Below are 15,110 nucleotides of genomic sequence, written 5' to 3' on the forward strand. Positions count from 1 at the left end.
CAGCAACGCTATTTACACACATAACTATGTGTCTAAAGGAGGGGGACGTCTCATGTGCAGCCAGAACAGATCAGTACAATTTGGCATAATTTATAGCAAAGTCACTGTGGGCTACAGGGCTTATGCTAATGCTATACTCTTCTATGTGTAAGAAAGAACTGCAGATGCTAGATTAAATCGAAGGTAGACACAAAATACTGAGATAACACAGCGGGACAGGCAGCATCTCTGGAGAGAAGGAATTGGTGACGTTTCAGGTCAAGACGTTTCGGGCCTGAAGAAGGGTCTTGACCCGAAACGTCACTCATTCCTTCTCTCCAGAGATGCTGCCTGTCCCGCTGAGTTACTCCAGCGTTTTGTGTCTACCAGTACTCTTCTATGCTCTGTGTTCTACCTGCTGTGCATTGGGAATTACTCCAGATAACCAATATTGACTAGAATTTGCTCATTTTCTGCCTGTTTAAGGGATGATGACAATTCATTGTACCATGGATCAATGATCTTTTATATTTGATTCCCAGCACAAACAGGGGTCTTCTCACTGGAAGATGTTATGCAAAAAGCATTGCCCCTGGCACACTGTAAGTCTGTCACACTAAGTGTGGCTGGGGACTGTGGAGAACAGAACAGGGAGAGGGAGCCTAGAGATTGGTCGGTGGTGCGAGTTGGCGTGTTCATTATTTCAACTTTTTTTGTTATTTTTAGTGTGTCTAAATGTTAGTTTGGGTGTCTCTTGGTGTCTCTTGGTGTGTCTTGTGTGGAGGGTGATAGTGGGGGGGAAAAGGGGGGAAAAAGGGGGGAACCGCTTTCAGTCGCCTCCTCGACAGAGAGGCGACTTTTTCCATGTCGCCTCCCTCGCGGCCTAACCGCTTGGATTGGAACGGCCTTTCCTGGAGTCGGGCCCAAGAGCTTCAGCGGCGGGCGCAGCGTGGACTTTTCCATTGCGGAGCAGGTGAACCCTTGCCGGGGGTCGCCAGAAAGGAGTGCTCCGATCGCTGGCTTGGTGACTTTGGCATCAGGGGGCTGTGGTCTGCGGAGCTTCTAGCCGCGGGCGTGGCGTGGATGCCAGGGATCACCAGAGAAGAGGTTTGACCTCCGGCATGTGGTCTATAACATCCTGAAGCCGCGGATTCCGATAGGAACGTGCAGATTCGGGCACTCCATGCCGAGGAGTGTGTTTGACCATCCCGACGTCGGAGGTTTGATCACCCCGACAAGTGGGCCTGTACATCTGGCCTTCCATAGTGGCGACTACGGAGGGTTCATGGCCACAACCACGGATGAACACAGGAGTTCTGACTGACTGAACTTTGTTGCCTTCCACCACAGTGAGGAATGCTGCGGTGGATCTTTGTGTTAAATTCGATCGTGTATTGTGTGTTCTTTTTAAGTGTATCGCTGCTGGCAAATTCTTTTCACTGCTCCTTTGGGTGCATGTGACAAATAAAATTGACTTTAACTTTGACTTTGACTTTGAGATATGGAGGGGTATGGTGTGAAAAGGACAGATTGGGAGAAGGTGTTACCTAAAATTTTAATTGAATCTCTTACCACAGATGTTGCCTGACACTGCCTGCCTGAGACCTTCCAGTAGTTTCTGTTTTTGTCTCAGAGAAAAATCATAGATTTCACAACATGTGGTAACTCCCTGATTTCATTATATTTTTTAAATATAATGTAACCTATGTAAATATGATGCAAAGCATTCTGAGATAATTGTACACACATTAAACATTATCTTAGGTTCATGGTTCTGGTCTATCTTTCCCTCTCAATCCCATTCTCCTGCCTTTTTCCCTTAACCCTGACACCCCTACTAATCAAGAATCTAAATATCTCTGCCTTAAAAATATTAATTGACTTGGCTTCCACAGCCTTCTGTGGCTATGTATTCCACGGATTCGCCACCCTCAGATGAAACAAATTCCTCCACATCTCCTTTCTAAAGGTATGTCCTTTTATTCTGAGGCTGTGCCCTCTGGTCTTAGACTCTCCCACTACTGGAAGATTTCCACCAATCTTCTGACAAATATATGGACTCTAATCCTGAGAATATAAGGTGATGTCCAACAATAACAGTGCAGGAAGTACAATCTTAATAAAATCCGCAAGGGTGATTTTCAATAGGGAAGTGTAACAAACTAGTTTAATAAACTGAAATAGTAAAACATTCTAAGGTGCTTCACTGAGAGCTTATTGAACAGAAGTTGAAAACGGGTCACAAGCAGAGGCAAATAGCCAAAACATAGCTCAAGTTGACTGGAGCAGGTTATTTGAGGGGAAAAGAACATCGGCCAAGTGGGATGTTTTTAAAAGTGTACTGAAGGGAGCTCAGGATGTGTACGTCCCCGTTAGAGTGAAAGACAAAGCAGGCAAATGTAATGAAGCTTGGCTGACGAGGGAAATTGTGACATTAGTCCAAAACAGGAAGGGTGTTTGGGACAGGTATAGTATAGGCAGCTGGGATCAAGTGCATCCCTGGAGGAGTTTCAGGAACTAAAGAGCAAACTATAAAAGGAGATCAGAAGGGCAAAGGGGGCCAGGAGATAGCTCTGGTGAGTAGCATAAAAGACAATCACAAAATATTTTATAAATACATTAGGGGGGGGAAAGGGTAACTAGAGAGAGAGTGGGACTTCTCAGAAATAAAAGCGGTCATCTCTGTATTTACCGAGGAGAAAGACAGTAGGACGGAAGAAATTGGAGCAGTCACTGGAAGTGTCATGAGAACAGTCAGGGTTACCGTCAAGGAAGTACTGAAGGTACTGTTGTGTTTGAAGGTAGACAAATCTCTGGGGCCTGATCAGATGTATCTGAGGACATTGCGGGAAATTGGAGAGGTAATTGCTGGAGCCCTGATTGAAATTTATGAGTCGTCCTTATATACAGGAGACGTGCCAGAGGATTGGAGGGTGGCAAATGTTGTGCCTCATTTCCAGAAGGGCTGCAGGGAAAATGCTGGGAACTATAAACTGGTGAGCTTAACATCTGTAGTTGGTAAGTTACTGGAGAGTATTCTGAGGGATATGATATACAGGCATTTGGATGGGCAAGGGCTGATTAGGGACAGTCAGCATGGTTATGCACGTGGGAAGTCCTATCTCACAAATCTGATTGAATTTTTGGAAGATGTGAGCAAAAAGGTTGATGAGGGCCAGTGACGGAAATCACTATCAAAATATGGAGGGGACCGGTGGGACAGGGGGGACACAATTTCCTGGAGGCCGCGCGCGCATGCGCACACTCGCACACACACGCGAGGCTTCGGAGGCTTCAGCCTTGGGCCCTGTGAATGGTAATTTCAGCTCAATCCAGCGCTAAATGCAGCTCAACTCTGCCTGTCTCGCCAGATTTACCAGTCCAGAGCCGTGGAGCTATCGCTGCTTCTCTGAGCTGGCTGTAAACCTGGGCCATATTTCCCTTAAGTCCAGGCAGAGCTGTACGTTAACCTGGCGCGTCAGGCAGAGTTGAGCAAGGTTTAGCACTGCTTCTCTTTTTTTTTGTTTCTTTCTTTATTCTCTACACACTACATTTCTTCAACATTTTTGGTAACCTAAAGCATCATTAATATTTCCTTCCTATTTTCCATTTTTTGGTTTGGGAAGTCAATGCTGCAGTCATTTTGTTTTATGTTTCCTTAAACTTGAGCATTACACTTTGTCAGGGTGTCGTACAATTAATTTTATTTTTACATTGTATTTTTCGTATTGATCATTATGTCCATTAATGCATGAACATTTTCACAATCCTCAAAGTTACTGCAAGAAAGTATACAAGAGCAAAGATTCAAGAGCAAAAATTCTACAATGCCCTGCAGGAGTTGTAAAAGGCACAATATAAATGTAAGTCAACAGATTTACAAAGAGCTCACCAACATAGGTAGAGGTATGTGAAAGGTATTTGAAAAGATAATAGATGAAATGCTGCTTCATAAAATAAAGAGAGGCAGGTTGAAGGTTATATATTAATATGAATGGAGTATTTAAACAGCAGGGAGGTGAGTATAAGAATAATCAATTTGTTTTGTTAGTTTACCAGGCTAGGTTTAGTTTAGTTTAGTTTAGTTTAGTTTAGTTTAGTTTAGTTTAGTTTAGTTTAGTTTAGTTTAGAGATGCAGCGCAGAGATACAGGCCCTTCGGCCCACCGAGTCTGTGCTGACCAGCTATCCCCACTCATTAACCTATCCTACATGCGCTAGAGACAATTTACAACTTTTACCAAAGCCAAGTACAGCATTTTATTTGTGTAACCGAAAAACCTGGATGGCTTTGGAGTGTGGGAGGAAACTGGAGGACCAGGAAAAACCTGTAAGGTCACAGGGAGAACGTAGAAACTCCATACAGAGAGCAATCGTAGTCAGGGTTGAACCTGAGTCTCTGGCGCATTAAAGCAGCAACTCTACCACTGCGCACTTTGTCTTGAGCTAATTACAATGCAGGATTAAATACATGAATAGAATGTGATGTATCCAGTTTTGTTGAAGGCAGGAAAACAACCCAGCAAAAGAAAGCAAGGAATATGAATATGGATGCAGACCAGGATAAGTGAATAAATAAGAAATGGGCAACTGGAATAAAATAAAGGAACATGCAAAGTTATTCACTTTGGCAAGAAGTGTAGAAAATAATAATAATTTAAATGTTGAGGAGCTGATTAAATATTCTCCTAGTTTTAGACTAGTTCAGGCCGTTGGCTTTTAACAAATGTAGCCACGTCATTTTTAAAAGAGGGAGAAAGGGAAATCAAATAACTACAGACTGGTCACCCTAGCATCAATAGTAGGGGATTTGCTAGAAGTCTATTATAAAGATTGCTATTTTATTTTGCATTTCTACATTTGCAACATATTTTTGAGATTCCTTAAGAAGGGTGGGCCTTTACATAAAGTTCAGCAGAATGAGAGATGATCTCATTGAATTGTATAAGATTCTATGAAAAGCAGTTGGGTAAATGTCGAATGCTACTCCTTTAGTTGGAGAATAACAAACTTGGGAGAAAAGTTGCAGGAAAAACAAATTTAAAAAAAGTTGCAGATGCTGAAAATCTGAAATAAAAACTGAAAAAAATGCTGGAAACACAGCAGGTCAGGTAGCACCCGTGGGAAGAGAAACAAGATTAATGTTTCATGTTGAAGACCTTTTATCAAACTTAAAATCAAAAACCTGTCGATGACGGAAAAGATTTAAATCTGAAACGTTAACTCTGTTGATACAAGGAAATGCGGATGCTTGTTTACAAAAAAAGACACCAAGTGCTGGAGTAACTTAGTGGGTCAGAGAGCGTCTCTGGAGAGCATGGATAGTGACGTTTTGTGTCGGGACCCTTCCTCAGATGTTAACTGTTTCTCTTTCCGTTGACATTGCCTGACCTGTGGAGTTTCTAGCTCGTTCAGTTTTTAATCGCACAATAGAAGGCAGACCACTTAACACTGAAGTGAGGAAAGATTACATCATTTCGATCGACTGTAAATCTTTGTTCTTTAATTCAGATGCCTGCATTGCTGAGTGTGGATAATGTTGATGGGCACTAAGGCAATAAAGGAAGATGGGGACTAGGTGGAAAAGAGGGAGATAGAAGGTCAGCTTTGATTTATTGGATTAGGGAATGTGCTGAGGATCCATTTGCCCTTCTGCTCCTAATAATTCTTTTATTAAACTATGAATTTCAAGAGGTGTTATCACAACCTAACCTGACCACGCTCACATTAATATGTGCATCTATGCGGTGCATTGATGCACTGATGTTGTGTCTAATGGCCCTACTGCCATTTTACACTATTCCCACTGAATCCACACTAGGCCTACTGAATAAATGGTTAACCACAGGACTTAACATGAACGGAGAGGTTGAGAAGGAGTTTCTTCCCAGAGGCAATTCGGACTGTAAACGCCTTTCTCACCAGGGACTAACTCTACAGAACGTTTTTCCTTCTATTATTTATTATGTAAAAGAATATGTGTGTTATGATTGTGTTTATAATTTGTTTGGTTGTTTTGTTGTTTGTCTTTTGCACAAAAGTCCGCGAGCATTGCCACTTTCATTTCACTGCACATCTCGTATGTGTATGTGACAAATAAACTTGACTTGACTTGACTTGACAGTGGACTGCTTTTATCCGCACCTTTGATGCCCTTTTAAAGACACTCATATTTTTGATGTTCTTCATCGTGACAATACTTCAAAGATCTCTGGTAAATTTACAATAATTGGCACGTAACAGAAATCAATAGCATTTTCCAAAAGAGGAAGCAAAAAGAGGAAGTTGAGAGGAAACCTATAAATGGAGAAACCAACAGGAAACAAAAGTTTAACAATTTATGTGTAGGAAGGAACTGCAGATGCTGGTTTAAACCGAAGATAGACCCAAAATGCCGGAGTAACTCAGTGGGACAGGCAGCATCTCTGGAGAGAAGGAATGGGTGACGTTTTGGATCGAGACCCTTCTTCAGACTGTCTTCTGAGTTACTCCAGCATTTTGTGCCAACCTTCAGTTTAACAATTTATGCAGGAACAAGCTGGAAACCGGTGCATTAAACTCAAAGCAGTCTCTTAAATATATTTGTCAATCGTATAAAAAAAGAATCACTGATACTTTATCGATGAGCAATTAGTTTAATTTTATGTTTGTAGACAAAAGTCGAGTCTGAAGAAGGAATTCGGCCCAAAACGTTGCTTATTTCCTTCGCTCCATTGATGCTGCTGCACCCGCTGAGTTTCTCCAGCGGGTGCAGTAGATTTTATCCAGCGATTTTTGTGTACCTTAGTTTAATTTTATTGTTGTTGGTTCCCATTTGTGCTGAAGGTCAAATTAACAGTAAAATTACAAAATTGTGCACGCAATTACTTAAGTGTAATAACGTTGCTCGGCCTAGTCTGAAGATGGGTCTTGACCCGAAACGTCACCCATTCCTTCTCTCCAGAGATGCTGCCTGTTCCACTGAATTATTCCAGCATTTGGTGTCTATCTTCGATTTAAACCAGCATCTGCAGTTCCTTCCGACAACATTGCTCGGCCAGTTTGGAACTGGTTGCAAACTAATACGAATCTAATTTACAGTTCCTTTATCTCTGCATATTTGTGACAGATAGTAAGTATAAACAAACCCACTTGATTCTCTCCCTATCTTCTAGCACATGGAAAGCAATCCTCACTTTGTAGTCTGGTAACCTGACACCAACTACATGGGAGCAATGATTAAGGAATTACTGGGTGAGCAATGAAAGACTGCATTCAGTTTGAATTGAAATAATGATCCAGCATCCATAGATCGCAAATGTAAAAGCTATGAGATCTCATTAATAAAGTTCCTAAAAATAATGTAGTCTATTTGTTACTTTTTTATATTGTACTTAATTTTTTAATAAATTTCTAATTTTAAGTTTACGTGCTGAATCTACTAATATTTTATTCATTTTAGTCACTTCCTCATTCACAAATACAAAGAGTACAATGGAAATGTTGTTAACAACAATGCTTTTTAATGAAGTTCACACGTCCTAGTCCTCCTCAATGCTAGTCTGATTAACATTATTCATGACTGAACTGTGACATTAGTTAGCAGCACCTTGTAATTGTATGTCAAATAAAATAGTCAACCTTAGAATTTCATCTAAACCTGACCTTGTTCTTATCGGATTTCGAAACATATTCATTCGCTGCAGGAGTTGTGGGCAAGAGTGAGAAATTGACCAATATTCACCTAATTCCCACAGTTTAGTTTAGTTGAGTTTAGTTTAGTTTATTGTGACGTGTACAGAGGTACCGTGAAAATCCTTTTGTTGCGTGCTAACCAGTCAGCGGAAAGACAATACATGTGCACCAGGGAATTGTGTAGGAAGGAACTGCAGATGCTGGTTTAAACTGAAGATAGACACAAAAAGCTGGAGTAACTCAGCTCATCAGGCAGCATCTCTGGAGATAAGAAATAGGTGACGTTTTGGGTTGAGATCCTTCTTCAGACTTACATTACATTTATATGATACATAATATTTACAATGTATGTATTCCATTAAATAAAACTTTTAATCTACTTTATATCAATGGCTCAATGAATGTCAGTAATCACCACTGATGGGCAATCTATTTTGAATCCACATAAAATGCTACAAATAGTCCAAAAGAGTAGGTGATTAGAAATGGAACAAAACTCTCCATAAGTACAAAACTAGATTAACTATTGGAATAAATGATATTTTGAACCTCTGGAGTTATACCAAAGCTCACACCATGAAGAGAAGAAGAACCAAGAGAGAATTATATCGGAAAGATAGCATTACCTTTCAGGTCAAAAGATTAAGTTTGACCTGACAGATGTTTGCAGAGATGAGATTGAAGTGTTTTCAATCAAATGGAGTCAAAAGGGAAAGGCAGGAAATGTGAGACCCCCAAACCAATCTGACTTTAGGGTATGAAGATCATTGTCTCCCCTAAAGTGTTATTATATGGAATAGCCGGATGTGGCAATAAACGGCAAGAATGCAGGTTCAATGGGTAGCTATTTCACATAAACACTGAATAATGATAACAATGTGTAATCAACCTTGATTGACAAACACATATAGTTCTTACAAGTTCAAATTATATTTGAATCTGTACAGATATGAATTTTCTAGCTTGACAATGGAATTTGAATAAAATTTGCTATATGCCAACTGAAGAAATATATTTTTCTACACATATTTGTTCAGTTTGAGAAATGGCCGACATATTATGAAGGAGGTGAAAGAGAAAATGTTTAATTTATTTAACATAGAAGAACGAGGTCTATTCCAGAAATGTTAAATCACACTGTACTGCTTTCCTCAATATAGGAAATAGTACATGCAGAATTTCAAGTAATGTTCTACGCCAAATGTAAGCACTTAGATGAGTGGGGCATAGAAATGCCTTTCTTCTGCTTAGAGTCTCGGAAATTATTTGTCAATAAATCAGGATATTAGAGAAGCCCTTTATGGTCTCAGGTATACAACATTACTAAACCAACTCTAAAACATTGCAAGTGTTCCACATTAGGATAATCAATTGAAATAATAGGCACAGAAACATAGAAGGAGACATTAGGTAATTGTGATCAAGAGCTTGTTCAAAGGAGTGTCTTAATGAAATACAAGTGAATGGCAGAAGACTTTTCGGTACAAGGACTTGTTGTACCGAACCACAACATTTTGCTATGTTCCATACATGGATGCATGTGTTTGTTTGATGTAGACTGTAGCAAGATGAATGAGAGCTCTGGCTTCTGTGTAGTGTTAGCCCCTTTGAGAATAGTTGCACCTGAAACAGGAAATGATCTGCAAAAGGCACAGATAAAAGGGCAAGTTATTGTCATTTTGAAAAGGTGCTTCCAAATGGGGTTGAATATGTGAGGGGCTATGGTGAGTGATGCTGTTAGATGTGCCTTACTGAACAATTGTACTTGTGATATTTTTGAAGGGAGCAGGTGGAACATACGGACACATAAATACACTTAGCCATCTGGGTAATGTATTATTGTTACATGTACTGTTGTCTGCTTATGCATTATTCAGCAATAATCTAATTTACATCAGTACATTTGACATATGAAATGCAGGTCCTACCAAGCTCAAAGGGTTCAGATCTAAAATCCCCAGAGATGAGTCATATTTATTCTATGCTATAAGGGAGAAAAGTCGTGAAGTGCGAGCAGGGAATTAATGCTAATGAACAGGTTATACCAGAATAGCAAGGAACAAGTATACAGAATCAATTTCAAAAATGTGACAGAATAAATACACTGTACAGCTATGATCAACAAGCATTCCAGTCTCTATAATGCAATTTATCTTGTCGTTCAATCCTGCTTGGTCGTGCTAAATCTGCTGGATAGTAGTGGCGTAGGAAGGAACTGCAGATGCTGGTTTAAACCAAAAATAGACACAAAATGCTGGAGTAACTCGGCAGGACAGGCAGCATCTCTGGCTAGAAGGAATGGATGAGGTTTCGGGTCGAGACCCTTCTTCAGACTCTGTGTCAATTAGTTGAATTCTGTCTCAATTTTTTCAGTTGAAGCCAATGCAATACATTCTAGAGGTAGAGTGCAATGCTCTAATACAACAATATAACTTGTTTACTTTGGCTGATGAAATAAATGTTAATGGAGGTCCCGATAAAGAAATTCCATGGAAATCATCCTGTCCTGTGATCCCCTTTCCATTGAGATATATTTAATACGGAACCTTATTTTTTTTTCATTTCCAATGCACTATATCTGCTCCCAGTGTGGTGTGTGTGTGTGCGTGTGTGTGTGTGTGTGTGTGTGTGTGTGTGTGTGTGTGTGTGTGTGTGTGTGTGTGTGTGTGTGTGTGTGTGTGTGTGTGTGTGTGTGTGTGTGTGTGTGTGTGTGTGTGTGTGTGTGTGCGTATAACCTTATTTTCAAATGCTTCTAAGATAAGGGATTGAACCATGGCCTCTGGTTCAAATACCTTAAGTAGCAGATAAGCTATCAGAATTATTGCAGAGGGATTGGAAATATATCAACAAAAGCACTTACTTCAAAAGCACATATCTTGTGTATCTACCACACAGTTATATTTAACACTTGCACTTTTTTTTTCTCTTTTAAGGTATGCAACTTCTTCTAAGTCCCACCAAATCCTTTGAGTAATTGACAATAAGTTGACAAATTGTTGTGCTTGTCGCATCCTTGGCCAGTGTAGGAGCTCACATCTCCGCATTAATCCATTGTGATGCTTAGTGACATTAACTGACCTTTGTCGGACTTTCTCAGATTTCTTTTGATCAACTCACAACTAATATTGCGCACTTCACTGTTGCAGCAATGACCTTTACAATATTCATGCCCACTATTTACTTAAGAAAAATTTAAGGGACGTTATATTATGTGAAAATGATTGGGCATTAGCTTTTAACTGTGGCAAACGTCATCACAATCTTGGGAAATGCCTGAATCAAAATGTGATATTTCCTCACTTAAAACAGTGGGGTGAAATTTATAGGGAAAACGACCTTTTCTTGTCTTTTCAACCAAAAAAAGTCCAGGAAAAGACAGCTCCAGCCAATAATAGTCACCTACGTTATTAGGCTGGGAAATGATAGCACCCTTTGTCCCTGCAACAAAGAGAACTATTCTTCAATCCCTTTACTGCTGTGTGACCCAGAAAGGTTAAGGTTCAGAACTCTTTCCCAAAATATGCATTTAAGAAGAAAAATTAGAGTACAAAGGGGAAGAATATGTCCTGAGGTTTAAGAAAAATCACTAGCTATTTGTGCCGCCAAAGTATATTACTAATGAACGGGTTTTAGGATGATTTATCTTGTTCCATGAGTTTGCAAAGAAACAAGAAACAATAGCAACTCACTTATAAGCTGGTACTTAATACTGCATTCACTTGGATCATTTATACATCCTTTGATTAAAGCTATTTTCATTAAGTAAAATTGTCTCGATAATATTAATTACTTTTATCTACTATCTAAATGTAGGCTCATTGTATGCCAAGGAGTCTAACTGTTTTTAGCTTGTTATAATTTTTCCAATTCCTTAGGATAAAGTAATCTCTGCTTTTAGAGAAAATAACATTGGCTTCTTTCCTGGAATCTCCAGATACATAGGTTAAAATTGTCAACTGTAGTATGGATGAAAATGTCTTCATCTATTGCAAGCACAGTGATGCTTCAAATGCATCATTAAAGAAAACAAAAATGGAATAGGTTGAATAGTTAGCAGTGCTTAACGGGCCACTATATTTATGAAAACAATTGTGTGCTTTACTTTAAGGAATAAAAGAACAAAAGAAATTCTCACAAGCATAAAACAGAATGGTGCCTTTTGATACACTTTGTCTCTGTAATTGCTAACATATTGCAGCAAACAATTAAAAAAAACAGTATTGTCCATAAAAAATAATATCCATGGAGCAGTGCTGAATGAAAATTCCCTTCCACTCCCATCAATAAGCCTGTGCAAAAAGACTATATGTAAGCATTCAAATTACTATATGTAAGCATTCAAATTATTCCAGGCCATTTGCAACAAAAGTTGGTGATGTCCTCTCCCTGCTGAAACCTAAACACTACATGTAGCCCAGTAGAAAGAGCAGCTGGACAGCCAGGGTACTTTACTCCCTTTTTGGTAACAATGGACCTGATTTTTTAGAAATGCAGCTGCAGTGTGTTGAGGATTATCCCTCAAATTATTTGTTGTCAATTCTTTGATTTTTTTTTTAGCCTTTATTGAATTTATGTTCCTCTGTGGCCAGTATTGCAGCAAAGTTATACTGTTATACATGTTTGTTTGTCACTGCTGAATTCAAAAAAGAACCCATCCTTTATACTGCAAAGGAATTTTTAAAATTGCAGTAAATTAAAAGATTCTTACTCACAGGTGGATGATTGACACAGTGATTGGAATGTTTCAATCTTGTGATAAACCCATTTCCATTAATAATAATTAAATGTTACAGCTTTGCTACTCTTAAAAGCAGAAAATATTGGAAATGCTTGTCATAACGTCATACAGCACAGAAACAAACCCTTCGGCCAAATATGTTCACACCAACCAATATGCCCTGTCTATGCTTGTCCCACCTGCCTGGAATTGGCCCATCTCTATACCTATAAAAGTCTCATCTTGTATGTGTGTGTGTGTGCATGTGTTTTTGTATTTTTGCCAAAACGCTTACATTCTGACAAACATTTTTCCCCTCTACCCAGTGATCAGGTTCACTTAAGATTTGATCCTATATTTCACAGGTTTTTGGTGAATAAAATAAAAAAAAGACAAAACTGCCTTTTAAACCAACTTTCACACACAGATCCTTCAACCCGCTTCGACTGATGACGTCACAATGAGGTGGGCGGGCGGGCAGGTGGTTGGTGCCCGTTTCACACACAGAAAATTCCACTACCAGCCTGCTCAACCACTTTCTATAGCTCATGCTCATGCCCTTGAGTCTGGCAACATCCTTGTAAATCTTCTCTGCACTCTTTCCATTTTACCGACATTCTTTCCATAGCGGGTGACCAAAACTGGACCCGCTCTTTAGGGAACGGGGGTTCCCCTCTCCCATCATAGATGAGGCCCTCACTCGTGTCTCCTCGGTACCCCGCAGCTCCCCTCCCCTATTCGCAACAGAGTCAGAGTCCCCCTAGTCCTTACCTTCCACCCCATCGGCCATTGCATACAACACATAATCCTCTGAAATTTCCACCACCTCCAATGGGATTCCACCACGAGCCACATTTTCCATCTCCATCCCTTTCCGCCTTCCACAGAGACCGTTCCCTCCGCAACTCTCTGGTTAACATCCCCTCCCACCCAAAACACCCCCTCCCCAGGTACCTTCCCCTGCAACCGCAGAAGTTGCAACGCCTGTCGCTATACCTCCTCCTTCAACTCTGTCCTGGGACCCCGACAGTCCTTTCAGGTTAGGCAGAGGTTCATTTGCACCTCCTCCAACCTCATCTACTGTATCCGTTGTTCAAGATGTGGACTCTTATACATCGATGAGACCAAACGCAGACTGGACGATTGTTTCGCTGAACTCCTTCGTTCAGCCCGCGTGAACCAACCTGATCTCCCGGTTGCCGGACACTTTAATTATCTTTCCCATTCCTGCACAGACCTCTCAGTCCTCAATCCCCTCTATTGGCAGAGTGAGGCTAAACACAAATTGGAGTAACAGCATCTCACATTTCACTTGGGCAGCTTACAGCCCAGTGGTCGTATGAATATTGACTTCTCTCACCTGGTAGTCCCAGCATTGCCCCCCTCTCTACCCCTCCCCCACCCAAGTCACACTAGCTTCTCATTTTCACCCTACAAACAGCTGACAATGGCCTGTTTCCTTTATCATCGTTATTTTTTTTGCATATCTTTCATTCATTGTTCATTATCTCTCCACATCACCGTCTATATCTCTCATTTCCCTTATCCCTAACCAGTCTGAAGAAGGGTCTCGATCCGAAATGTCACCCATTCCTTCCCTCCAGAGATACTGCCTGTCCCACTGAGAAACTCGTTAATCATCCCTCTAAAACGTTCCTATCCAAGTACTTGTCAAAGTGTGTCTTTTCAATATTTGTATATCGTACCTGCCTCAACCACCGTGTCTCGCAACCTGCTCCATATATCCACCACCCTCTGGCTGGGTGACTTCAGACAGTATCATCAATAAAGAGGGATAACCATGACCTAATGACGTTGCACGCAAAAGACTTCTTTTGTACCAAGTCAGAAGCAGACATGAGTCATCTGGCTATGAGCTTGCCATCCTGCCTGGAAGCTGAACCACAATGGTGGATTCAATTGTAGATGATGACACCCAGATGACGAAGCCTGGGGTTTCTGCTAATTTTTCGCTCTGCAACAACTCTCGCAGTCAGCATAACAATGCAAAACAAGAAATTCACTCAACCTTTGAGCCTATGCTGCTTTCAATGCAATTTGAATATTTTTTTTGCTATCATCTGCTCCTGTTTTAAAATCATTAGGTCGGATTTTTGTGGGGGAATACCTGCTGTTCTGTGCTGGCATTTCCCTCGGTAACTTGCAGCATGTTCAGGATTTTCACATATGTCTGTAGGCATGCAGAAATCTCAAACCTGCTGCCAGATGTTTGTCATTGTTCTTCTGCTCCGACATTGGCCTCCCTCCAGCTTGGAGCCGGCGAACAGCTTCAAGGAATTAAAACAATAGTATTTTAACATTTCTTTTAATAGTTTAGTTTAGAGATACAGCGTGGAAACAGGCCCTTCGGCCCACCGTATTCGCGCCGATCAATGATCCCCGCACACTAACGCTATCCTACACACACTAGGGACAACTTACATTTAAACCAAGACAATTAGCCTTTAAACCTGTACGTCCTTGGAGTGTGGGAGGAAACCAGAGATACCGGAAAAAAAAACCCACAAGTCAGGGGGAGAATGGACAAACTTCGTACAGACAAGAACCTGTAGTTAGGATCTTTGAGGCATAACCACGCGAGAAGGTAGATTTTAATATTCTTGTACAAGTCGGAAACTCACTACTCTACCAGTCTCTAACTAAACATTACAGTTATGTGTTTTTAAGTGCAATTTACTGCAAATCAAAATCCTATTTTTCACAGTTGGGAGTTTGGCATTG

Source organism: Leucoraja erinacea, chromosome 21, assembly GCF_028641065.1.
Source record: "Leucoraja erinacea ecotype New England chromosome 21, Leri_hhj_1, whole genome shotgun sequence".
NCBI lineage: Eukaryota > Metazoa > Chordata > Chondrichthyes > Rajiformes > Rajidae > Leucoraja > Leucoraja erinaceus.